Here is a 27,266-nt window from a genome sequence, read left to right as displayed (position 1 = left end):
CAGCCCAGGAAAGGGGGAAAGGAGGTGAAGCTGAGAACCAACAGCCAGCTATGGCTCTTCGATGTTCTACTCCAGCTCCAATCCAGGCTAGAGCAGACTGGGAGCTGTTTTAATTTGTGTCAGCTGGTTATCCTCACCCAACGCATCATAAACAAGCTGGGGGCAGCCAGAAGTCAGGGCACTTCAGCCACTTCCTCTACCTGTCCTCAGGTCATCCCCCAGAGCCAGGGGTGGTAGGGACAGATATATAGGAGCCAGCCAACCCCTCTCAGACTGGGGGATTCCCCAGCACTAGGGGTTTTGCAAGTGTTTTCAAGCTCCAGTGCATCACCTCAGTGGGGTGAAAAGAGCAGAACTGGAGAGAAAACTTTCCCCAAAATACTGACTGTGACCTCTTAATCTTTTGAAATAAATATGTTCGGTCCTTAGGTTGAAGAGCACTGGTCTAGTTCAGTGTCCAGTCTCTTCACAGAAAATTGTATAGGAAAAAATATGACTCCGTTCTCTCCTGCATAAGGGCAAAGATAAGACAAATACTTTTGCTATTCACTTTCCTGTGCATTCTATAGGAGGTGTGATAGACCCAGGCCAGCTGGGAACAGCAGAGTAGTAGAAGGGAGATATACTGGCCACTGGATAAGCAGTTTTCTGTTCCCGAAGTGACCAGAGCAGGCTAATGAGAACACCTGACTCCAATTAACCTGCTAAGAGTGACGTGAGGCTGTTAAGCACCTGACTCTGATTAAGGCCCCTCTGATGCTACAAAAGGACTCCAGTCAGGCCAAAGGAGGAGCCAGAGGAGAGGAAGTGCATGCGAGGAACTGGGAGCAAGAGGTGTGCAAGAAGCTGAGAGTGAGCAGGCATGTTGCTGGAGGTCTGAGAAGTACAAGCGTTATCAGACAGCAGGAGAAAGGTCCAGTGGTGAGGACAAAGAAGGTGTTGGGAGGAGGCCATGGGGAAGTAGCCCAGGGAGTTGTAGCTGTTGTGCAACTGTACCAGGAAGCACTCTAGACAGCTGCAGTCCACAGGGCCCTAGGCTGGAACCCGGAGTAGAGGGCAGGCCTGGGTTCCCCCCAAACCTCCCAACTCCTGATCAAACACAGGAGGAATTGACCTGGACTGTGGCTTCTACCAGAGGGGAAGGTCTCTGGGCTGTTTCCTGACCCACAGGGTAAATCTGTGAGGCGAGCAAATCCGCCAATAAGCGCTGGACCCACCAAGGTAGAGGAGGAATTTTGTCACAGAGGCCAGTTTTCTCTTTCTGTATTTCAGCTCATCTTATCTGGAGGTGAGTTCTGATCATTTCCCCTATCATAAGGCTTCTGCATTGTGATGTTGACATTGGTTGGAGGAATGGATGTGGACTGCACAGCCAAAACTTTGCTCTATATTAATGAAATAGTCGGGTTCAGTAAAGTAAACATCATGCTACTGTGGTTTTGATTTCCCCTCACTGATTTGAGAAAGATCTTCGCAATCAGTACCTGAAAGCTTGACAATAATATGTAAGTTTATGGCAGGGCTTAAAATTTTGGTAATGAGTGCTCTAGTGTGTAACTCTTCAGCAAAACAAGCCACAACGCTCTCCAGCAAATCCACTTGAGGAATCCACACAGTACCTCAAAGCAAAAATAAGAAGCTATCTGCAATTTAAGTTCAATTTTCAGTTTAGTTTTTGAAGAATTTTGCATTGGTACTATTTGATGTCCTTACCGTAGAATCAATTGCTCTTCTTTCGCTTTGGAATCAATTAGATTAAAAGCAGATTTCAGTCTCAAATGGTTTAATACATAATAGTCCCCCTTTCATCGGTCTTTTTACTATAGATAACAAAATTATAAGCAAAACTCCCATGTGTGATTCACATTTCCTTGACTTCAGATTTTCTTAAGTTAAAAGCTTTTGTTTGATTTACTGAGGTGCTTAATACATCAGCATCTCAGCTCTGAAAGTATTGTGATTATTAAATCTAGTCAGTACCTGTTGGTTCCATTGCTGGTTATCATATCTGGCACGTCTTCCTGGAACAGGCCCTGAACAAACTAACAGTGCCGTCTTTATCCAATAGGTAATTCACTTCCAGGAAATTATTTCCCTTCCTCAGTTTTTGCATAAGTTATTCCAATTAGCATCTGAATACAAATTCTTTACCCCAGCTTATGATCAAAGTTCTGCTCTGCCTGTGCTCTGCGAGATTTTTCAAATTGGAGGCCTAAAATCCTGAGAATCATTCAACATCCTTCTTTGTCTTTGTCTTCCATGTACATTTAGGTGTCAACCATATTGTTAAATTAGTTCTTTGCAGACTCAACATCCTCTCTCTCTTCTATTGCCAACCTTACTATGTTGTATTACCATAATAAACACTGCACCTTGACTTTTTAAATCCCTACCTATTTTCTCACTTCAAGCATATTTCTTTTATCTCATAAATTCTTATGAAAGTATTTTTGCACTGCCATAATTATGAAAGCCTTTTTGAAAGATTCTCAGGTTCTGGATAAAAATTGGTTCCTCACTGGCACGTGGGCAAGCTCATGATTGCTCATCATTTTTCTAAAGATTGCCAGTAAATTTTGGGTTGCAAAGATAGTTTGGTATTAGACTAGCCATGTTTCAGGCTACTCTTTGAAGTAGAGAGAGGTTCATTCCCATCCTTTAGGCTTTCAGAATCTGAACACAGATTCAAATTGTCCTCATTGGCGTGTTTGCCTCCAATGGGCCATCCTGAAATGCCTAAACTGAACAGCCCAGAAGTTCAGCATTCTGATTTTATAGCTTTTAAGATTCTTCATGTGTCTAAAGAAATATTTAAGCAGGTGACTAAATTAATGCAGTATTGTGCTACATTATTCATTTTTAATACAAATTACCCCAGCTAGCCCTTTAGGAAGTGTAGCTAATGTTCATGGACAATAATTAAATCATAGATAACTTTGATTTATTCCTCCCAAGAGTAAACATTCTCTTATTGTTTACTGAACCAGGAAAAGTGTTCAGAAAGTTCTGCCACATATGGACCTTTGCTACAGTTTTCCCTCACATAATTTTAGCATCTGCTATTTCACTGTCAGCTGATAATTTCTTTATACCATTTGAAAATTGGGTTTCTAAGATGATTTCAGAAGGTACCAACCCATGGTATTGCTGTCTCATTTCAAAATAGTGTCCACTAGAATAGTTAGAAATCAAGAAGAGTAAAAAGCAAAAAGGTAATCAAAACTGAATGATTTTTCTGTTCTGATCATGCAGTCTCAGAGAGATGGAAACAAATGTGCTAAGCCTGTAAAAGACTGGGATTCACACTGGGATGCTGGCTCTTCAAAGAACACAAAGCTATTGGACAGGAAATCCTATCAGCACAATGATCTTTTTGTGAAATAATTTATCAAACATTTGTTTGTTTGTGTGTTCACCCACTAATATTTGTGCTGATTAAGGGAGGATAGTAAATAACATGTTTCCACCACTCACAATGGCCAAATCTACAAAATCAAGACGTGCTAGGAAGTTGTCTGCATTTGTTTTGAGGAGAGAAAGAGGGTTGTCATTTATATAAATGAACTAATGTGTATTAATCAAATGTAGAAATGAAGGCATTGAGAGTCATGTGCCTAACATCTCTGCATTTCCCAGAGAGAGGCCACATTTGGCCTGGACAAATATGCCAGTACCAAAATTTGGATGCCAAAAAGACAGAACTGCTGCTCATGTCTTCCTGCAAGCCATTCCCCCTGGCTGATAAAACCTCTGTTTTCCCCTTGCAATTTAGTCAATGCAGCTACTCAATGTCAGTACAAAAATCTTTAACACAACCAAAATGTAAAGTTTGGGGACAGTATAAAATAAACACCACTGAGAATACTGTGCTGATCTGGTGAGGCCAGGGGACAATGAGTGGGAGAGAGGAGGAGGAGCGGGGCATTGCTATATCATTCTGTGGTTTCTGCCGTGAATGGGACATGAGGTCTTGCATAGATCCTTAATTACCACTTTGTACCCCATTGGACCTCTAAGAGGTACTGAAACTCAGCATTAATTGTGAATGTTCTGCATTTTACTGCCCACACAAGATATTGGCTTGTTAGCCCTGAAGACTTTGGGCAGGTCTACACTACGGGACTAAGTCAACCTATGTTACGCAACTCCAACTATGTGAGTAACGTAGCTGGAGTCGACATACCTTAGGTCAACTTATTGTAGTGTCTACACTATGCTGGGTCGATGGGAGAAACTCTCCTATCAACTTACCTTATGTTTCTTGTTCTGGTTGAGTACTGGAGCGATGAGAGCATGATCAGCGGTTGATTTAACAGGTCTTCACTAGACCCACTAAATCGAGCCCCTGATGGATTAATCACTGTGTGTTGATCTCCCGGTAAGTGGAGACAAGCCCTGTTTTTTCCACAGACCAGAAATAGCATGGGCAATACCAATGTAAGCGTCTCCCTGCTGCCTTTCCATGGTCTAGACATACTACTACTTGAGAGAACAGCTCAGTTTCCAGGCTCTTTTTGAGATTCAAGAAGTAATTAAGTTAGTGACCGCTGTGAACAGGGTGGTTTTTGTGACTGACACATGCCCACTGGAAGCTGGACAGACCAACTCATTTGGCAAAGGTAGGCCAGCTCCTTAATAAGTTATGACTCAGGTGAATGATACAATGGTTTATTAGCTGATCCATTTCAGGAATTCACTTTTTTCCCCCCTTCCTGAATATATCAGGATGCTCAGCATCCTTTGAGCAAATCCAATTCCCCACACATTCCTATAAGGAAAGTGCCACACCTGGAATAAATTTAAACTAGGGGTTGGCTGGCTAGCTGAGACACTTTTGCTTCAGGTCTGTTTTTTTGCTTACAGTACTCATTGATTTGGAGTTGAGGAGAATTAGCAGTAAAACTTAAGAGGAAAATGGAGGATTGTGTGTGTTGTTTGCTTGCACTTTTTAAAGAAGAAAACTTTCAATTGGTAATTTTTGGAGATATTGCCAAGATGAAAGTCTCCTAAGCACAGGTCTAGGCTAGCTCAGATTCATCAGCTACCGTTCCTACTCTAAATGGTGTTCAGTAAGGAAAAGACAGAAAAGTTCTTCGTATCAGGTGTAAGGTCATTCCACTTTAAAACAATCAATCTCTGTGTGAGTTATGAAGCATCTGAAAGAAGGTCAACCACTGAAAGACATCTCTGCAGAGATCATCACAGATGAGGAGAGGATGTCAGAGCTGAATAGGCTTTGCAAGATTTACTTATTTATAAAGGAAATTCAAGATCTCAGTCTAGCACTTTTATAGAGCTTGAAGGGAATGAATTAAAACACGAAAGGGGGTTAGTCTATGGGAAGATCAGAGTATATGTACATTGCATAAAATGGAATATAAACCCTGACTGGAAAGTATGGATTTGGAGAACTGTTTCTGCTGGTGCACCTTTACTAAGGGTATGACTACACTTGCAGATGTAGAGCTCTTTGAGTTAAACCAGCCTTCGTAGAGTGCAGTAGGGAAAGCTCTGTAGTCTGTCTGTCCACACTGACAGCTGACAGCACACTAGTGTGGCTACGTTAGCAGCTCTTGCAACAGCCACAGAGAGCAATACATTGCGGTAGCTATCCCAGCATGCAAGTGGCTGCAACGTGCTTTTCAAATGAGGGAGGGGGTAGAGTGTGACAGTGTATATGTGGGGAGAGAGAGAGGGTTTTGGGGGCGCAGAGAGCATGTCAGCATGCTGTCTTGTAAGTTCAGACAGTAGCAGACCTCCCCCTTCCTTCCTACTTCTCTCTCTCTCTCACACACACAGCATTTCAGAGTAATAGTTGCTTTGTGTCTAAGCAGATAAGCATGCCGGCTGTCAAACAGAGCTTTCAAAGGGCATATCCAAAACAATGACAATAGGCTGATCAGAGCACAGTAATGCAAAACCTCATTCACACTGATGCTGGGACGCTCCAGCGGGAGCGCATCAAAGGTTATTCTACTCGCCGAGGTGGAGTACCAGCAGTGCTCTAGCCATGGAGTCAGAGCGTTCTACATGCCTTGCCAGTGTGGACGGGTAGTGAGCTAGTGCACCCAGGGCTCCTTTAATGTGCTGTAACTCACAATTGTAGCCAAGCCCTAAGTGGTATCCCAGAGAATGAGGGAAATAAAGTTAGATGATAGATTAAGAGTGTCTTAATGTCTATTAAAATGGCTCATTGTAGAACAAATAATGAAAGGATTCATTTGCTAACCCTTCAGGTCAATGGTAATTAATCATCAGCACAGAGCCATCACTAAACCTCGAAACAAAGGTCAGGTGTCCATGCTGTTTCTTTAAATTGCTAGCACTCTGATACCATTTAATGAGATTTCGTTAACCCACTTGTGGTTCAGATGGAGATTGCTCGTGTCTCTTGATGATCTTCTTGGGGATGTTCCTCGCCCTCTTGTTCAACGTGCTTTCTCTTGGGGGAAATAGTAAGGAAAGGGCTGCAGTGTTATCACTATGTAGATGACAACCGTCTCTTCATTCTTTCATTTTATCAGATTTCCCAGAACCTGGCTGATATGGTGACTTGGAGTTGAGCAAGTGGTAGAATCTAGACAAAACAGAGGTTGGGGGTGGAAGCATGGAGAAATATGATGACTGACTCAGTTAATGAGGGGCCTTTGCCCATTCTTTGTCTGAGAGCTTTGCAATTTTGGGTTGCTTTCTGACCCTGGACAACTCTTTGAATCCCAGCTGACACTTTTTATTTTTTCAGTCCATGTCAGAAAAGGCAATTGCAATCACTTTTTTCTTAGCTAGAGCTTGATAGTTACCCAGCCCTTTTATAAATGCATTCAGGTTATTGCAGTACACTCTGTGAGGCTACTTTTGTAGATATCAGAACTCCACATATGTTGCAGAATGTGGTAGATAAGTTCATGGAGGATAGGTCCATCAATGGCTGTTAGCCAAGATGGTGTCCCTAGCCTGTTTGCCAGAAGCTGGGGTAACACCAACAGACCCCAGTAGTCGACAGATAGGATCAGACCTTGGACCTCTGGAACTAAGTGCATGAACCTCTACTGCATGAGCTAAAAGCTAACTGGCTGTTAGTTAAGGCTGTAGAGGAGACTCATAATCTCCCTTTAAGTGATGTCGGTGCCACTAGATGGGACAGAAGAAATTACCTAGCTCACCTTGTCTCTCTCATATCCTGGGACCAATACAGCTACAGCAGCAGTGCAAATGAAATAGTTAATGTTGGAAGCTGAACCTTACAGCTACTAAGAAGATTTGAGTTGTTCACAGCTCTGTGAGCTAGTGTTTCAAGCAGTTAGGACCGCATGGTTTAAGTTTGGTGCACAATTTGAAGGTTACTCTGGGAGCAATGGAGGCTAGAAGTTGAGGCCTTGTCTGCACACAATAAAGCTGCACCACTTTAACCAAAACGGTTATTTCTTTGCCTATTTAGTTAAACTGGTGCAAAGCTTCTTATTTTAATTTAAACCAGACTTATTTCGGGAGCTGGTCAGAAAGTGGTGTATTTTGTGCAGAAAGTTTTAACTGCCCAAAACCAAATTCTGTGTCTGTCAGAGTTTTCAGGATAAAACTGACTTTTTTTCCCTACTGAAAAACCAAACACAACTTTCTTTATTTGCTTTCGGCTGGAAGCCAACAAGTTTTCAGCTGATTTTCCCTCTCATTTTCAGGTATTTGGTTTTCCAATTAAAAAAAATATATCAAAATTTGAAGGAAAGTGGAGACTTTCATGAATGGTTGTAAATCCAAAACCCAATTTTCTGTCAGAATGAAGTTGACAAAGATTTTCAACAAGTTCTCTCTATTTGGATTTAGCTTAAGTCAATAGGAATCTGTTTAAACTAAACCAAAATAAGCCCATCTTAAACCAAAACAAGAGTGTCCACACACTGGTATTCACTGGATAGTTTAATTGGTTTAAAGCCCAATGTAATTTGAACTGTTATGACTTTCTCATATAGAGAAGGACTAAAGATTTTCCCATACTGGAGTTTTTTTGCAACAGTGTAATACTAGATCTCTAGAGTGCTTTTTCATCCAGAGCTCCCAAGTGCTTTACAGAAGAAGTCAGTAAGATTGTCCCCATTTAACAGATAAGTAAACTGAGGCAGGGGGAGGAAAATGACCTGCCAAAGATCACTCAGAAAAACAGTTGCTGAGCTGGTAACTGACCCCAGGTGTCTTCGTCTAGTCGGCTACATTACCTCGCTTACACCGGCATAGCAGGTGTGGAAACCCTTTGTGTAGACAGACTGCCCTTATGTAAAAAGGGACTAGAGCTCATTCAGTTTACTTTGCTTTCAAACATACAGCTCTCACTGACTTCAGTGTTCAGGTTTGAAAAATTTTGTCCTAGTTTTTTTTCAAATGAAACTTAAACTCTGGAATGCCGTTTTAAGTCAATCGCATTACAATTTATTTGTCCATATCCTTCTAGTAAATACATGTACTTGTGTACAGTATAAACTTTAGTAAGGATAATTAATCTTTCCAAAATCCATCAGGAAAGTTAAGCAAATATCTCCATTTTATAGCTAGAAGCCAATACAAAAGCTCATTTATTTACAATCACCTACTAATGGAGCCTGAGATCAAGTCACTGAGGAAGCCGACTTCTACATTACAAATAAGAGATTAAATACATAGAGGAGACTTGCATATTTTGCTGATTTCACTTATAGTGTGTAGAGTTAATGTAGCTTCAAATCTCACAATATAGAGATTCTTAATCAGAGGTAGAAGCTTTGGCAGCGTACTGTTTTACTGACTAAAAGACTCCAACATAAAGCAAAAGTAGCCTTACTTTTCAGAAAGCTCTAACAGTGTTGGAGTTCACTATTCAATTGTTGCACCCCACAGTTACACGTTACCTCTTTGGGCTGGTCTACACTGCAGGGGAAAATCGATCTCAGATACGCAACTTCAGCTACGTGAATAACGTACTTGAAGTCGAAGTATCTAAGATCGAATTACTCACCGTTCTCATGGCGCGGGATTGATGTCCGCGGCTCCCCATGTCGACTCTGCAACTCCAATGGGGTTGGTGGAGTTCCGGAATCGATATAAGCGCGTTCGGAGATCGATATATCGCATCTAGATGAGACGCGATATATCGATTCCCGAGCAATCGATTGCTACCCGCCGATACGGCGGGTAGTGAAGACGTAGCCTTTGTCTTGCAGCGTGTCCTCAAGACACTCCAGTGCAGTCACAAGTACTACTCCAAAAAGTCTAATCCCAATTTTGCCATTTGCTTTTTTAGCTTTTACCTTTGCTCCACTTGCAGGTTCCTAGGAATTCACAAGAGTTCCACTGCTGCCATGGAAAGCATGGCATGATAACAGTATGCTTCTACCTTTCAGATTACAGAGAATGTAAAAGAACAAGGCTCCCAGCGCTTCTCCTTTTGAACAGAGGGATGCAGACAAATATGCACTCTGGACTCTACTACCAGCTGTTATAGATTCATAGACTCATAGACTCTAGGACTGGAAGGGACCTCAAGAGGTCATCGAGTCGAGTCCTCATGGCAGGACCAAATATTGTCTAGACCATCCCTAATAGACATTTATCTAACCTACTCTTAAATATCTCCAGAGATGGAGATTCCACAACTTCCCTAGGCAATCTATTCCAGTGTTTAACTACCCAGACAGTTAGAAACTTTTTCCTAATGTCCAACCTAAATCTCCCTTGCTGCAGTTTAAGCCCATTGCTTCTTGTTCTATCATTGGAGGCTAAGGTGAACAAGTTTTCTCCCTCCTCCTGATGACACCCTTTTAGATACCTGAAAACTGCTATCATGTCCCCTCTCAGTCTTCTCTTTTCCAAGCTAAACAAACCCAATTCCTTCAGCCTTCCTTCATAGGTCATGTTCTCAAGACCTTTAATCATTCTTGTTGCTCTTCTCTGGACCCTCTCCAATTTCTCCACATCTTTCTTGAAATGCGGTGCCCAGAACTGGACACAATACTCCAGCTGAGGCCTGACCAGCGCAGAGTAAAGCGGAAGAATGACTTCTCGTGTCTTGTTTACAACACACTTGTTAATGCATCCCAGAATCACGTTTGCTTTTTTTGCAACAGTATCACACTGTTGACTCATATTAAGCTTGTGGTCTACTATGACTGCTAGATCTCTTTCTGCCATACTCCTTCCTAGACAGTCTCTTCCCATTCTGTATGTGTGAAACTGATTGTTCCTTCCTAAGTGGAGCACTTTGCATTTATCTTTACTGAATTTCATCCTGTTTACCTCAGACCATTTCTCCAATTTGTCCAGAACATTTTGAATTTTGACCCTGTCCTCCAAAGCATTTGCAATCCCTCCCAGTTTGGTATCGTCCGCAAACTTAATAAGCGTACTTTCTATGCCAACATCTAAATCGTTGATGAAGATATTGAACAGAACCGGTCCCAAAACAGACCCCTGCGGAACCCCACTTGTTATACCTTTCCAGCAGGATTGGGAGCCATTAACAACTACTCTCTGAGTACAATTATCCAGCCAGTTATGCACCCACCTTATAGTAGCCCCATCTAAATTGTACTTTCCTAGTTTATCTATAAGAATATCATGCGAGACCGTATCAAATGCCTTACTAAAGTCTAGGTATATCACATGCACTGCTTCTCCCTTACCCACAAGGCTCGTTATCCTATCAAAGAATGCTATCAGATTAGTTTAACACAATTTGTTCTTTACAAATCCATGCTGGCTATTCCCTATCACCTTACCACCTTCCAAGTGTTTGCAGATGATTTCTTTAATTACCTGCTCCATTATCTTCCCTGGCACAGAAGTTAAACTAACTGGTCTGTAGTTTCCTGGGTTGTTTTTATTTCCCTTTTTATAGATGGGCACTATATTTGCCACCTTCCAGTCTTCTGGAATCTCCCCCATCTCCCATGATTTCCCAAAGATAATAGCTAGAGGCTCAGATACCTCTTCTATTAACTCCTTGAGTATTCTAGGATGGATTTCATCAGGCCCTGGTGACTTGCAGGCATCTAACTTTTCTAAGTGATTTTTTACTTGCTCTTTTTTTATTTTCTCTTCTAAACCTACCCTCTTCCCGTAAGCATTCACTATATTAGACATTCCTTCAGACTTCTCAGTGAAGACCGAAACAAAGAAGTCATTAAGCATCTCTGCCATTTCCAAGTCTCCTGTTACTGTTTCCCCCTCCTCACTGAGCAGTGGGCCTACCCTGTCCTTGGTCTTCCTCTTGCTTCTAATGTATTGATAAAAAGTCTTCTTGTTTCCCTTTATTCCCATAGCTAGTTTTAGTTCATTTTCTGCCTTTGCCTTTCTAATCTTGCCTCTGCATTCCTGTGTTATTTGCCTATATTCATCCTTTGTAATCTGACCTAGTTTCCATTTTTTATATGACGCCTTTTTATTTTGTAGGTCATGCAAGATCTCGTGGTTAAGCCAAGAGATCTTGCGTTATGTGACAGTACAACTTACAACCTTTTGTAGAGCACACAAAATTAAGTACATGCACTAGTCAAATTTATTTGCCCATCGCCATGAAGCCATCCTTCCTTATTTGGCAAGCTATAAAATAAAATTCAATAAAATTTTCAAAAGTACTGAAGTCCCCTTTTCAAACGTGATTTAGGAGCCTAAGTCTCATTGTGAGTCAACAGGACTTAAGTGCTTAAATGTCTTGGAAATGTGTGCCCTCATAGCCTAAGAGGGGAGGCAGGCTCCTAAATTGCTTTTTAGGAAGATTTACCCTAGACCAATAAGGAATATCTCAAGAGTATTTCATCTGTAGCCTCGAGGACCCTCACCTAAATGAATGGCTTATTAGATTTGGATGATCTTACATTGGAGAGGGAGCACATTCCAGGATAACTAGCACCCCTATGTGTAGCTGAGAAGAAGTGGGACTCAGAACAGCTCCTACCACAACTCTGCCTACTTTCATGTCTAGAGCTGTTAGCAAAACAGTCAGACACTCATAGTGTGCAGCCTCATCACCCACAGCAACATAGCACCAATACAGATTCCCTTAGCTTCCACTCATCAGAAGTGCAGGTGCTGAGGCCGTTTTCTTTTTACCAATGAGTGCCCTGTATGGGATGAGCATAGCAATGTCTGAGATCACCAGCCACCTAGCTACTTGACAGCAACCCTTGAGGTGCTATCAGCCCGAGACTGATCAGACCACATTATCTGCTTTACCACCCGTCACTGCCAATTATCACATCTTGATCCTGCTTCTAATAAACACTGGTGCCAAATTATCTCTACTCATAGTACTTATGTGCAACACTTTTGGAAATTCCCACTCAGCATATCGTTGGTTTCACTGGAAAACTATGACAAAGGTCCCGTTAAAGTCACAGGAGACTTTCAGCTACCACTCAGATTTAAAACAGCGACTCTCAACATTTTTCCCTTTATAATTACCGCCCATAGTACTATTGTTCTCAAGGATTGACTTGTCTACAGGTCTCAAGTTATAGCCAAAAATTATTCCAACTGACACTTACCTCCCTAGTCCTGTCTCCCAAGAAATGAGGCCTCACCCGTGTTCGATTACTCATGTCAAGCCAGGCCTACACAACTATCCTCTAGGGCCTAGGTTGCTTTGTGATACACAGTTACAAATTGCTTTGTGATACTCAGTTGTTTCTACTAGCATCAGCTGCATCACTGTTCTTAGCTACAACTAGATGTACAACTTACTTATGCAAACATAACTCGCTTTATCTTGTTCTCCAAACCACCTCTATTTGTCTGTTCATCCAACTGTCGCATTCATCGTGTTCATAATCCTAGACTGAGAGATCTGTTGGGAAGGGCAGTCACTGTTTTACTCATCGTAAAGTGCCTTACACACACGGGCTCTGATCTGTGATGAGTCCTCCAGATGCTATGGCAATATAAATCATATATAAATGGCCTCTAATAAGGAATCCTCTGGCTTTCTGAACTCATTTCTGCAGAGCTTCAAGGATCTGACATTATCGATGTAATTCAAACTGTATCTTGTCTTTTCAAATCTGGTAATGAGGAAAAATTAGTAGGATTTGGGATTGAAATGAGGCAAAATGGGGAGTTGGGAAGGCCTGAGTGGATATAGAGATGTCTGTCAGAGATGTAGGTTGATGTGAAGTGAGGTTGAGAGATGAGAATGGGAAAATGAAGGTAAAAACTGGAAGCTGATGGAAAGAGGTAAACAATAAGGCCTAAATTTTCAGTGCCTAGTGATTTGGTGTGCCCAGCCAGCTTGGTTTGCAAAAAATACTGAGCATCTGCCCCCTGAAAGCCAGACCCTTTCAAGATGTCTGAAATTGGGGCACTTGAAAATACTGGTTACTTTTTGAAAATTTAGGGTTAAAATCCAGAAAAAGAAAGGAAGGAGAATAGGAGTTAGAGAAAGCAGTTAACAGAAGAAGTATGTGAGGTATTATATTTTATTGGACCAACTTCTGTTGGTGAGAGAGACAACCTTTCAAACTAAGAAATAAGACATACTAGAAGGAAAGAGACTGGAATGACTAGAAAAGTTAGAGAAGGAAGCTCAAATGAGACATTAATTACCATTTAAAAAATTGTAAATAGAAAATTGAATTCTAAAAAGTTACAATAAAGTGTTCATGTATCTATATCCACACCCACACACACAACGATTGTGTGAAAGGTTGCTGGCAATGAGAAAGGTGCCTAGTGGGCGGTGTTAGTTCCATTCTTATATAAGATCTTTTTAAATGATTTGAACATTTAAAAGAGAGGACAAGGATTGTTAATAAAATTTGCAGTTGACTCTAAATTACAAGCATTTGAAAAGTATGAGCAAGAACAGAGAAATAAAAATTAAGTGAAAAAGATGAACAGAAAAAGTAAGATTCCTTTTGGAAAAATGCAAATATATACATGTGGTGAGAAACCCGACAAAGAGCAGTGCTAAAGAATAGTGAAAAGCAAATCAGCCATGAGCAGAGAAATAAGGTGCAGCATTGGTACTCCCACACCTGGAGTATTTCATTTCATTTTAGTCACCTCCTTACCAGCAACAAAAATGACAGTGTTGAGAGGGGTGACCTAAGAGGAACGACTAAAAGAAATACATTCACACAGGTTGTTTATCAAGAATGAGCCAACTCTACATGTGTCCAAAGGGCTGAAAGCTATTTGAGAGAGGCAGAGGCAGAGCTGCAATTTGGCCCCTCTGAAGCCTGCTCCTATTTGATTTGGGGGAACTCAGAATGTGAGAGAACATCAGTTTTCATTAATAAAAGTTACATTTCCAGCTCTCTTCCTTGCAAGGATAGCCTTGAAACTGTGAACTGATTGTTAGGGACCCAGTTTTTTTCACTGTTCTTTCCCTGAAGATCACAAGTCATTTGGTTCCTTCCTGACACCAGTCCCACAGGGCTGGCTCTTTGGGGTCACAAGTCCCTCAGCTTTTGGGAAGACCAGGGATTAGTTTGCAACTTTGCTAGAGCAACACTAGTTAGGGTGTTGGTGCTGTCACTAAAGGTATGTCTGCATGGGAGCTGGAAGGTGTAATTTGCAGCTCGAGGAGAAATACCTGCACTCGCTCTGATCAAGCTACTGTGCTAAAAATAGAAGTGAAGCCACAGCAGCTAGGTTCCTGAGTACACACCTGGGGTCTTGGGGCAGCTAGCCCTTCCCACTGTGGTTACACTCCTCTTTGAGCTAGCAGGGGTATGTCCTTCAAGTTGGAAATTATACCTGCAGCTTCAAGTGTAGATGGCCCTAAGTCTGCCACAAATTCCTTCCTGGTGGCTGCTGGAAGCTGAGCTGGCTGTTCTAGTGAACAGACAGTATGACCGCTATCAGGGCAGCTCAACTGCATGAGTGCCAACAAGGTCTAGTGCATAGGTGTGAGACTGAGAAAGAAGACTCCTGTACTCCACTCCCTGCTCTGACACAGCTGATTTTGGTCCTGGTCAACTCTCAACCTTTCTACCAAAACTTCCCCTTCTGTACAAGGAGAATAATACTTATCCTTCACAAACCTCCTGTGATGTAGGTGGCGGTAGTTTCTAAAGCAGTGTGTGTGTGCTGAAATGCATAGTAATGCACATACCGCCCTTCAGCGGCTGCGGGCCTCCCTGAGGTTTCCGCTCCCCCTTGGTTATCTGAAGAATTATCCCCAGCACATATTTTTAAAAAATATTTGCAGCTGTGACAGTCTGGGTCCAGATACTGCCAGGCGAGATCAGTGGCTCTGAACCCCCCAAAATAAACAATTGAACCAGTGTTACTGTGTATAAAAACATGCCAAGCAAGGTCTTTATGAAAGCTTGTAATAACCAAGCAGGGCAGTGGTCAGGCAGGCAGGGGTTGCTTCCCTAGCCAGACAAGACTAGCACCAACCACTCAGCTTCGTACAAAGCAAGTGGTTCAAATGATGGACCATTAGGGTTAATGGGAAAGCAATGAGACATCCCAGCTAGGATTTCCCTACCCTCAATAACCATGAGTCCCTATGCTGCGGGGGGCTTTTTAAAAGTATGCTTCAAACTGAAATCTTCATCCAGAACCTGAGGGACAGTCTCAAAGGCAGAAGGCCATCCATGTATGCTGGGAAACTGTTGAAAGGCAATTGGTAATTGGCAATTGGAAATATATCTGATGCAGAAGTGCCAAGCTAGAAGTGGCATCTTTGTTTACTTTCCATGTAACTTGTATGTGTTTGCTTTGCCTTACCAATTCATCTTTGAACGCGTGAGTTTTGTATGTGTGATTTTTCTATTAAATAAACATTTTGTTTATTTTTCACTCCCAAATGGGGTCTCTGTTGCGCCAACTGCATGGAGTGTGTGTGCCAAAGTGAACTGATAACTGGGTGCTGGTTTCACCACTTCGGGGGTGATGAACCAAAAGAGAAAAGTCCAAGTGTCTGGTAGTGTCTTGGGGTAGACGGATTTGGGGAGACTTGGGACCAGAAAGGTTATTGGGGTCACACTGCAAGGAGTAACTAGGCTAGTGGAAGCAAGGGCGAGACTTTTATGTTTGTGGGTTGGCTATGGGTGTGAGGGCTGCGAGCCATAGCAGCAGAGCATTAAGGTGCCCAAAGTTACAAAGCAGGCACCGACAGAACCTCTCACAGGCCTGGGTGATCCCAAAAAAGTCACAGCAGCTATCCAGAACCCCGTTTTCATCTTCAGGAGGAGAACAGGGGCTGAGCTCCAAATCTAAAGATCCCTCAGAACGTATTGTCATGTGAAATGAGTCAGTTAAATCTGGGGTGTATCCTATAAAGCCATTTTCCTAAACCTTCCCCCAGTTCCTCAGGTCAGTCCTATGCCCGTGGTGTGATTATAATAACAGGAATTGGTTCCGAAGGATGAGGAAGAGAGGGTTTTTTTCCTACAGGCCCACCCACAGAAAAGCAAAGATAGCTCTTGGGAGAAGAATTATTTGAGGCACAAAGAACAAATAGGTGAAATTAAGAATGGGAAAATGTAGGCTGCATCAGAATAAGATTCTTGACATCTATTATGCTGTGGCGTAAACTCACTGGAGAGTGAGAGAGAAATACCATTACTTGGGACATTTATAAGTAGAATGCACAGAACACAAGAAATTGTATTAGAAAATCATCCTCTGTAGAGAAAAACTGGATGAAAATTAGTCTTCTCAATCTCTATCCATGATTCTTACATACTGTTTGCTTGGATTCAGGATATGGTAAGCTTCGGTATCTGCTATCGCAATCTCGTAAATGTCATAAGGATAAACAATATCGCACTGAAAATTTTAAGGGATAGGGTTATTGGAAGTTAAAAATTCTTAGAGTTAATAAAAACAATACATTGTGTTTGAAATACAGGAGCAAACAGATTTTACCCTTTTGATCCTAACAGCTCATAACTCTAATTTAAGATTTAAAATGAATACATTGTGAGATTTGTGTTAAGATTGTGAGGGGCTATATGGTAAATTAGACATTCCCATGTACTAGATATGAAGGAGAACTACTTGGTAAAAGACCACAAGACCAGGCACATGAGACCTTGGGTCTTATGAGAGTGAAGATTGTGCACAATGTTAAGCAAGTAGGCGCACTCCAGTCTAGTGATTTGCTAACAGTTATAGAGTGCTGTAACATAGCACAGTATTTCTTTATATCTAGAGTAGGAAATGACTGAACTTACCATCAAACAGCAATTGCTTTCTTGCTTGGAACTGCGAAATTCATTTTCTTGCAGGACTTCCCTAAACTGAACTGAGCCAGGGAGGCTCTCAGTTGTGTACTGTGCCCTAAGAAAAATGGATCTCGTGGGACAAGGCAAGTTTGAAGTGGAGGAAGCTGGAAACTTACTATAATGAAAAGATAAGATGTTTGGAGGAGCTTCAGTGTGAGGATTATAGAGTATGTTTCCTTAATACGTAGTTCAGAAGAGACTTTCCTTATCACAGAGCACGTAGATAAATATCTGAGGGTTGCTTTCCCCTCCTTCCCATTTGATAACCTTCCGATGGCCTGATTTCTGACTACATCAAAGATGGACAGAAAAATACAGACTGGTACTCAGAAATATCTGATCATCAAAAATATGGAGTGTAAATGGTTAAAGAAGTCCATGCAGCTAATGGACATTGTGGAGAAGGACATGTAGAATGCTAGAGACCTGTAAGTTGCAAGTTTTGCCATAACATCTTAGAGTATACCCCTCCTCAGTATCCAACAGTATAGAGGACTAATACAGTTATCCCGAGTATCCAAATCCCCTCTTCCTCTATTCCCTGAACACATGGCCTGTCATCTCTATGGTCCAGATCTCTTCCCTCTTCAAAATGAGATCTCACTCACCCTCTGACACCTATGAACATTTAAGATGGGCATCCCCTGAGCTGGCCAGAAGCCCCATGGTTCCTATCTCACCTGCCTTTCTCTGAAAATACTGACTACCCAGTCTCTTGCAGGTTTGCTATGGAAGAGGTGTCATATCACAGGACCATAGCAGTGCAGATATAACACAACTTTGTACCATAGAATTAATTGGGAAAAGTAACTATGGGATTGTCTCCCTTTCCAAAGACAGACAAACTCCATGGCATGCAGAACGTACAACCGTGAAAACAGATTGAGGAAGAAATGTAGGAAAGGCTGAGAGAAAGCTGGTGTTCATAGCTGACTATTGTTGTACATTAGTTTACTCTAGTGTCTTTGTCCCTAAGGCATTTCAGTTAAATCTGGAGTACAGCATCATGTCAGGTTACAAGATAAACCAAATGAAAAACAGAAGCCATGCTAAACAGGCCACCTCCTGGGGAAGTTTAGAAAATTAGTCCTGCTGACAGAATAAAGAATCTGCTACCTAGGAGTAATGCACTGCAGACAAGCAAAATGGATGCAGAAGGAAAGAGAAGTTACCTGCTGTGGGGCATTCTGGTCCATTGGATCTGGGCTGAGCTCAGCTTCAGGAAACCTGAGTTCTGGTGCTGCCTCTGACCTGCTATGTGGCATTGAGTAAATCCATTTAGTTTCTAGGCTCTTGTTTCTCCTGCACACGCTTTGTCTCTTTAGATTTCTCCTGCACACGCTTTGTCTCTTTGTCTATTTAGATTGTAAGCTCTTTGGAACAGGAACATTTTCTTACTGGCTTTTTGTACAGCACTAGCATAATGGAACCCTAATCTCAGTTAATGTATTATGTCAATAATCATAGAATCATAGAATATCAGGGTTGGAAGGGACCTCAGGAAGTCGTCTAGTCCAACCCCCCGCTCAAAGCAGGACCAATACCCAACTAAATCATCCCAGCCAGGGCTTTGTCAAGCTGGGCCTTAAGAACCTCTAAGGAAGGAAGTTCCACCACCTCCCTAGGTAACCCATTCCAGTTCTTCACTACCCTCCTAGTGAAATAGTGTTTCCTAATATCCAACCTACACCTTCCCCACTGCAACTTGAGACCATTACTCCTTGTTCTGTCATCTGCTACCACTGAGAACAGTCTAGACCCATCCTCTTTGGAACCCCCTTTCAGATATTTGAAAGCAGCTATCAAATCCCCCCCTCATTCTTTTCTGCAGACTAAACAATCCCAGGCCCCTCAGCCTCTCATGAAGAAGTCATGTGCTCCAGCCCCCTAAACATTTTTGTTGCCCTCCGCTGGATGCTTTCCAGTTTTTCCACATCCTTCTTGTAGTGTGGAACTGAAAACTGAACACAGAGGACTCACCAATGTTGAATAGAGGGCAATGATCACGTCCCTCGATCTCCTGGCAATGCCCATACTTATACAGCCCAAAATGCCGTTAGCCTTTTGGCAACAGGGGCACACTGTTGACTTATATCCAGCTTCTCATCCACTGTAACCCCTAGGTCCTTTTCTGCAGAACTGCTGCCTAACCATTCGGTCCCTAGTCTGTAGCAGTGCATGGGATTCTTCCGCCCTAAGTGCTGTACTCTGCACATGTCTTTGTTGAACCTCATCAGATTTCTTTTGGCCCAATCCTTTAAATTGTCTAGGTCCCTCTGTATCCTATCCCTATCCTCCAGTGTAGCTACCATTCCTCCCAGTTTAGTGTCATCTGCAAACTTGCTGAAGGTGCAGTCCATGCCATCCTCCAGATCCTATCATTAATGAAGATATTGAACAAAATCCAGTACCGACCCACTCCGTTTGATACCGGCTGCCAACTAGACATGAAGCCATTGATCACTACTCATTGAGCCTGTTGCTCTAGCCAGCTTTCTATCCACCTTATAGTCCATTCATCCAGCCCATACGTCTTTAACTTGCCGGCAAGAATACTGTGGGAGACCATATCAAAAGCTTTGCTAAAGTCAAGGAACAACACGTCCACTACTTTCCCCTCATTCACAGAGACAGTTATCTTGTCATAGAAGGCATGACTTGCTCTTGGTGAATCCATGCTCACTGTTCCTGATCACTTTCCCTTCCTCTAAGTGCTTCAGAATTGATTCCTTGAGGACCTGGTCCATGATTTTTCTAGGGACTGAGGTGAGGCTGACTGGCCTGTAGTTCCCCAGATCCTCCTCCTTCCCTTTTTTAAAGATGGACACTACATTAGCCTTTTTCCAGTCATCCGGGACCTCCCCCAGTCGCCATGAGTTTTCAAAGATAATGGCCAATGGCTCTGCAATCACATCCGCCAACTCCTTTAGCACCCTTGGATGCAGCGCATCTGGCTCCATGGGCTTGTGCTCGTCCAGCTTTTCTAAATAGTCCTGAACCACTTCTTTCTCCACAGAGGGCTGGTCACCTCCTCCCCATGCTGTGCTGCCCAGTGCAGTAGTCTGTGAGCTGACCTTGTTCGTGAAGACAGAGGCAAAACAAGCATTGAGTACATTAGCTTCTTCCACATTCTCTGGCACTAGGTTGCCTCCCTCATTCAATAAGGGGCCCACACTTTCCTTGACTACTTCTTGTTGCTAACATACCTGAAGAAACCCTTCTTGTTACTCTTAACATCCCTTGCTAGCTGTAACTCCAACTCTGATTTGACCTTCCTTATTTCACTCCTGCATAATAATAATGTGAAGAAATATTGTCAGAACAGATCATCAGCCCATACCTATCCATAACTGTTGAAATAGGAACCAGAAAATGACCATTACCGTGGTTGCTATTTGATTCACGACTTAACATTACTTATAAAATTCTGTCTTGCCTCCCTAATCTTTCACAGAGGGTGTAGAGCGAATGGGAGGGAGAATGAATGAACAAAATATGAACAAATGCAGCAAAGGAAAGACGCTGAGAAAGGAGTTGATTTACCCAAATTTTGCTAAATATTATCAGGCAGCCTAGCAAAACTACCTGTCAGGTTGAATAATGAATCCCACACAGGCTGCCATGACCATAAGTTGAGCAATTAGCCTTCCGCAATCATGCCACTTTGTTCTGTGCCATTTATTGATTCCCCAGGAATAAAAGCATAAATTGAATCCAATAAATGGGTCAGCCAACCTATAACAGTTCAGTAGAATAGAAGAGAAGGAACTGAACATTAATACCTGCCAGTCTAGACAGGAGGGTGATATTTTATTCAGTACTTTAGATTTCACATTGAGCTTTTCTTGCGAAAAGATTCGGGTGGGAAGAGAGAAGATTTTGTTACCTAGATGAGTGCTTTGTGGGGTCAGGACCTGGAATCGTTTCATCAGCTTTAATAGAGTAGTCTGGATAGCACAGACTTTTTATATAAAAGAACATTCTTTTCTTTTCACTAGACCTATTCCTTTTCAATAGGCCTAAGTGAACTACATCACACTATATCTGCACTGGAAAATCTGTTAGATGTTTAAGGAGAGAGCATATTGTATGGAGTGCTAGAATATAAGAAAAAGGGATGCGAGAAAATGTTTCTTTTAGGACTGTCAAATGATTGATCCCAAGATTAAAAAAATAATCCCCATCGATCGCCGTTTTAATTGCACTGTTAAACAATAATAGAATGCCATTTATTTAAATATTTTTGATGCTTTGTACATTTTCAAATATATTGATTTCAGTTACAACACAGAATACAAACCGTACAGTGCTCACTTTATATTATTATTTTTAATACAAATATTTGCACTGTAAAAAGATATAAAATATTTTTCAATTCACTTCATACAGGTACTGTAGTGCAATCTCTTTATCATGAAAGTATAACTTACAAATGTATAACTTACAATTTTTTTACATAACTGCACTCAGAAACAAAACAATGTAAAACTTCAGAGCCTACAAATCCTATTTCTTGTTCAGCCAATTGCTCAGACAAACAAGTTTGTTTACATTTATGGGAGAAAATGTTGCCTGATTTTTATTCACAATGTCACCTGAAAGTGAGAACAGGTATTCACATGGCACTGTTGTAGCCAGTGCTGCAAGGTATTTACATGTAAGATATGCTAAATATCATAGAATCATTGGGTTGGAAGGGACCTCAGGAGGTCATCTAGTCCAGCCCCCTGCTCAAAGCAGGACCAATCCCCAGACAGATTTTTACCCCAGTTCCTTAAATGGCCCCCTCAAGGATTGAACTCAAAACCATGGGTTTAGCAGGCCAATGCTCAAACCACTGAGCTATCCCTCCCCCCTTCCTGCTCTGACCACCATTCCAGAGGACACGTTTCCATGCCAATGATGGGTTCCGCTTGATAACGATCCAAAGAACTGCAGACCGACGCATGTTCATTTTGATCATCTGAGTCAGATGTCAGCAGCAGAAGGTTGATTTTCTCTTTTGATGGTTTGAGTTCTGTAGTTTCTGCATCAAAGTGTTGCTCTTTTAAGACTTCTGAGATCATGTTCCACGCTTCATCCCTCTCAGATTTTTGGAAGGCACTTCAGGTTCTTAAACCTTGGGTGGAGTGCTGTAGCTATCTTTAGAAGTCTCATATTGGTACTTTCTTTGCATTTTGTCAAATCTGTAGTGAAAGTGTTCTTAAATGGAACATATGCTGGGTCATCATCTAAAACGGTTATAACATGAAATATATGGCCGAATGCAGGTAAAACCGCTGAGCAGGAGACATACATTCTCCCCCAAGGAGTTTAGTCACAAATTTAATTACAACATTTTTTTTAACAAGCACCATCAGCATGGAAATATCGCCTCTGGAATGGTTGTCGAAGCATGAAAGGACATACAAATGGTTAGCATATCTGACATGTAAATATCTTGCAACGCTGGCTAGAAAAGTGCCATTCGAACTCCTGTTCTCATTTTCGGGTGACATTGTAAATAAGAAGCAGGCAGCATTTTGTCTCCAATAAATATAAACAAACATGCTTGTCTGAGCAATTGGCTGAACAAGTAGGACTGAGTGGATTGGTAGGCTCTAAAGTTTTACATAGTTTTGTTTTTGAGTGCAGTTATGTAACAAAAACAAATCTACATTTGTAAGTTGCACTTTAACGATAAAGAGATTGCACTACATTACTTATATGAGGTGAACTGAAAAATACTGGTTCTTTTATCTTTTTTTACAGTGCAAATATTTGAATAAAAAATCATATAAAGTGAGCACTGTACGGTTTGTATTCTGTGTTGTAATTGAAATCAGTATATTTGGAAATGTAGAAAAACATCCAAAATATTTATAAGAAATTTCAACTGGTAATCTATTATTGTTTAACAGTATGATTAAAACTGTGATTAATCACAATTTTTAATCAAGTTATTTTGTTTTGAGTTAATCGCTTGAGTTAACCGTGATTAATTAACAGTTCTAGTTTTTTGCTTTGTACTGACAAGTCTGTGAGAGATTAACAATATCCTTTCCCTGGGGAGCTAAAATAACCTCATCCACCTGTATACCAATTCTTTCTAGACAGTACCAAATTCTCTCTCTCTCCTCCTGTTGAGCAAGAAATCATGATTCACAGTTCCCTACATTCCTCTTACAAACCTGCACCAGTTCTGGGGACATTACTCATGCCCCATCTCCTGCACCAGCTGTTAAAAAGAAATTGTGGGCAAGTGGGGGAAGAAGAGGCCATATATACAGCTTATTAGGTGGTGAAGCCATGGCTACTCCAGTATAACAACCTTGAAAAGTACTGCAGACTGGCTCAAATCAGACCCAAGGGCAGGAACAGATACATTTTTGAAGAGAAATCTAATTTTTTTTTAAGTTTTGTTCTACATCCCTCAGGTAAAATTAGGATCTTTTTACACCGAGGCAAGAGTATCAGTTTGCCATTAAGATTGGTGCATTTTGTATGATAGTCCCTCAGAATGGATTAACAAAACCAGGCCCATCTGAAAAACTGTCTGGCTACAGTGAAAAGAAAATATACTAGTATGCTTCCTTCAGTGACTCTCTGCTTTAATTAGCATGTGGATCAGAAGACCAAGAAACAACAGCTACAGAGAAGAGCACAGCTTGTAGGAAGTGGCTATAACGTCATTGAGTAGAATAGCCCCTTTGCATTTATAAGCCAATACCTACAGCTGATTCAGGAGGAAACAAATGTTTAACCCTTTACAAGCTGTCACAGTTGCAGGGCGAGCTATGCTTTGGACCCCTAAAGTCTCTCTCAAGTGCACCCCTTGACAGGCCTAGCATCCTTCACCTCAGTCTGGGTTAAACCATGTAGCTCCCCCCTGCCCCCTGGGACTGGGTGTCAGACCCTCTTTCCCAGCCGGGTTAATGTGAGAGGCTCAACTCACAGTTTGGCATTTGTGGTCAGCAGGATGGTTCAAGCAACTCAAACAGCTTTTTTGAAACAAAGTGTTATTTATTTATTCACAAAAAGGTACAGAGCACATAGAGGTAAAAACAGTAAAGGTTTCTATTCACCTTTCCCTTTACCTAAGCCTTAATCTTGCCTTGGGCTGTTTCATCTAATCTAATTACCTCCATCTGAGCATTGTGGAAAAACAGCCTGCCCCACTTCAGTTGCTGCCTCTCTGTGTCTCCCTGCTAGCTAGCATGTCGTTCCCTAGGGAGCCTCTGGCCACTCACTCAAACCCCACCCTTTTTTGGATCCAGGGTCTTCTAATAGCTTGGTAGCCTCCTTTATATCCTTGGGAAGAGTAAACCATTCTTAGCAGTGAGTGGAGCCAGGTAGGAAGTCTTCCTCAATAAATAGCTGCCCTTTCATTTCATCTTGGTGGTGTCAGTGTTTTACCTTTCCTACTTGGTTCCTTAAGCAAAAAGAGTTGTTTAAACTTCATAACAAGTATCTCATCATAAACACAAATATTTATCAGTTCATCACACAGGTATGTGAAGACAACTAGAAAATGTCTGTAGTAACTTTGAAACTATTACATGGTTTAATTGTAATTTCACATAACCTTTCTTTTTAAACTCATTTACTTCTTCCAGACATGTTGCAATTGCTGAGTCTCAATGGGCTAAAGTATTTTCTTAAATTAAAACTCCCAAAGTATTTATGGACCAGGTAGAAAATATTGTCCCCTCGAAAAAGAAGCTGAATTTGAAAAGCCTGCCATAGCTTTTGAGGATTTAGAAACCAAAACACTGAGAATTTAAAGTCCAAACAATAGGCTAATAATTGAAATAATATATTTCAGTCAGCTGTCGTCCTTTCCTCCTCAGATTTAGTAGTTACAGCTTATCCGCTCCAACAATTGTAGTTTGAAAGAAACCAATATAGCCTGGTAATTTCCAAATAACTGTCCCTATTGTAACCAATATGATGTGACTTCTTCATAGGAATAGTCTAGACTAAAGAAAAGATCTCAGGATGCTCTTTTTTTTTTTTTTTTTTTAAATAAGCTTGTCAGTTTATCCATCATTCCCACTCTTAAAGTGAAAACCTATATTTTCCCCTAGTTTATTTGAACACAAATGCTCTCTCTTACTGAGTGTATTCCAGTCATTCATATCTGAATGCTATGAGAGGGGGGATGTTATTGGAAAGGTATCTTAAGAAGACACACATGAGTAAGAAGTAACTTCGATTTTTATTTGTATTAAACTTTTTAACAAGCTTTTAGTTATAAGGTAGTAGCTTAAAGAGGAAGGCTTACATTCTTTTCTAAGGGTTTGACTAACTTGACTGAAAAGGGAAAATCTAGGTCTTTTAATAACATTAGTATTATAATCTTGTTCCCAATTCCTCTGTTTTGCCCTGCCAACCTTGCAACCCCTTTATGTGTAATGTATGCTCTTTCCTATTTCTCTTGTTTTTCCTGTCCCTCTTCCCCTGTTGTATATATGTAATCCACATAAGGTTTAAAACAAACACAAGTCATAGTTGAAATATTCTTTTTGGTTTGTTTGTTTTAAATGTAGGATAGGAGCTCTTCTTAAATTCTTTCCCACCCTGAGATTAAGTCCTATCTGAATGTGTATAAAATAAAACTAACCTTTTTTTTTTTTGTTTATCATGTGGTGTTGTACTTCTTCTTCCTCTGTCCCCTACCCTCAAATAAAGGGAGTGATAGGCCAGCTGAGGAAAGAAAGTAAAATAATAGCTCACTCTCCAGGGTGTTGCTGCTGTGCTAATTAAGAAATTAGGAGAGCACCATGATAAAATAAAATAACCACTACGTTTCATCTGTTATGTTTGGGGAGAAACAGATGCATAGCGAAGCATCTGAATGCTAGAAAAGCTCCTTATTGTTAAACTTTAAGCATGTCATAGAACATCAGAGTTGGAAGGGACCTCAGGAGATCATCTAGTCCAACCCCCTGCTCAAAGCGGGACCAATCCCCAATTAAATTATTCAACAGATTTTTGTCCCATATCCCTAAGTGGCCCCCTTAAGGATTGAATTTACATCCCCACCTTGAGCAGGCCAATGCGCAAACCGCTGAACTATCCATTCAGCCCTGTATCTTGTAGAAAGGGGTGTAAATAGCAGAGCTCACAAAAATGCTGTGCTCTGACTCCCCTGTGTGGATGTATGGGTGCAAACTTACAGGTCCTGAATTGGGACTAATATAGTCCACACAGGGAAATTACAACACAGCACTTTGGTGAGCACTGCTGTTCACACTCCCTTAGTCTAAATGGCGGACATTTCAGACCTGCTCTTTATGAGGAATGATGTGGACACTGTTGGCAGTGCTCTAGAAGCCATATAGGCTAAAGAATGAGCACAGGCTTTGGCACCTAGAATGCCTGAGTGCCGATTGTTTTTTTTTGCCCACCTCATCACTAACTGATCATAATAATAAAAACAACAAGGAATCCTTGCGGCACTTTAGAGACTAACAACTTAGTATCCAACTTAAATTGAATTGGCTCGTTAGCACTGACCCCCCACTTGGTAAGGCAACTCCCATCTTTTCCTATGCTGTGTATTTATACCTCCCTACTGTATGTTCCACTCCATGCATCTGATGAAGTGGGTTTTAGCCCACGAAAGCTTATGCCCAAATAAATTTGTTAGTCTCTAAAGTGCCGCAATACTCCTCATTGTTTTTGCTGATACAGACTAATATGGCTACCACTCTGAAACCTGATCATGATAATATTTTACACTTCAGAAACTCGTGCAAAGTTTTAAGACCAATCAGTGGCAGAGGTGGAACTAGGACTCTTTACATATCCTCAGTTCAGTTGATCTCACCAGGGTGCTGCCACTGCTTCTTTCATGATTTTTCACACCCCTGTTACATTTCAAGCACATCTCTTATGTACATAGCTGATATGACTCTTATGTGAACAGGAAACCTGGTTCACTTCGTAAATACAGACTAACATCCTTTCATTACAAGTCCTTGGCCCACTACCAGATTAAAAAGCAAGGATGTTTACTGAGGTAGCTGTTGCTTTAAAACAGTACTTAAGAAGGGTATGCTGTAGGAAAGACCATTCCATTCT

At 41.3% G+C, this 27,266-nt stretch overlaps 1 protein-coding gene across 6 annotated transcripts in view; it reads left to right on the top strand.

Moving 5' to 3' along the window:
* The window catches only part of DIP2C (disco interacting protein 2 homolog C), a 479,785-nt gene that overhangs the window by 296,129 nt on the left and 156,390 nt on the right, over positions 1-27,266 (top strand). The gene's annotated exons all lie outside the window — the stretch shown is intronic.

This window comes from Gopherus evgoodei, chromosome 2, assembly GCF_007399415.2.
Source record: "Gopherus evgoodei ecotype Sinaloan lineage chromosome 2, rGopEvg1_v1.p, whole genome shotgun sequence".
Lineage (NCBI taxonomy): Eukaryota > Metazoa > Chordata > Testudines > Testudinidae > Gopherus > Gopherus evgoodei.
The sequence above is the reverse complement of the archived record's forward strand: the minus strand, read 5'-3'. Positions and strand labels throughout refer to the sequence as shown.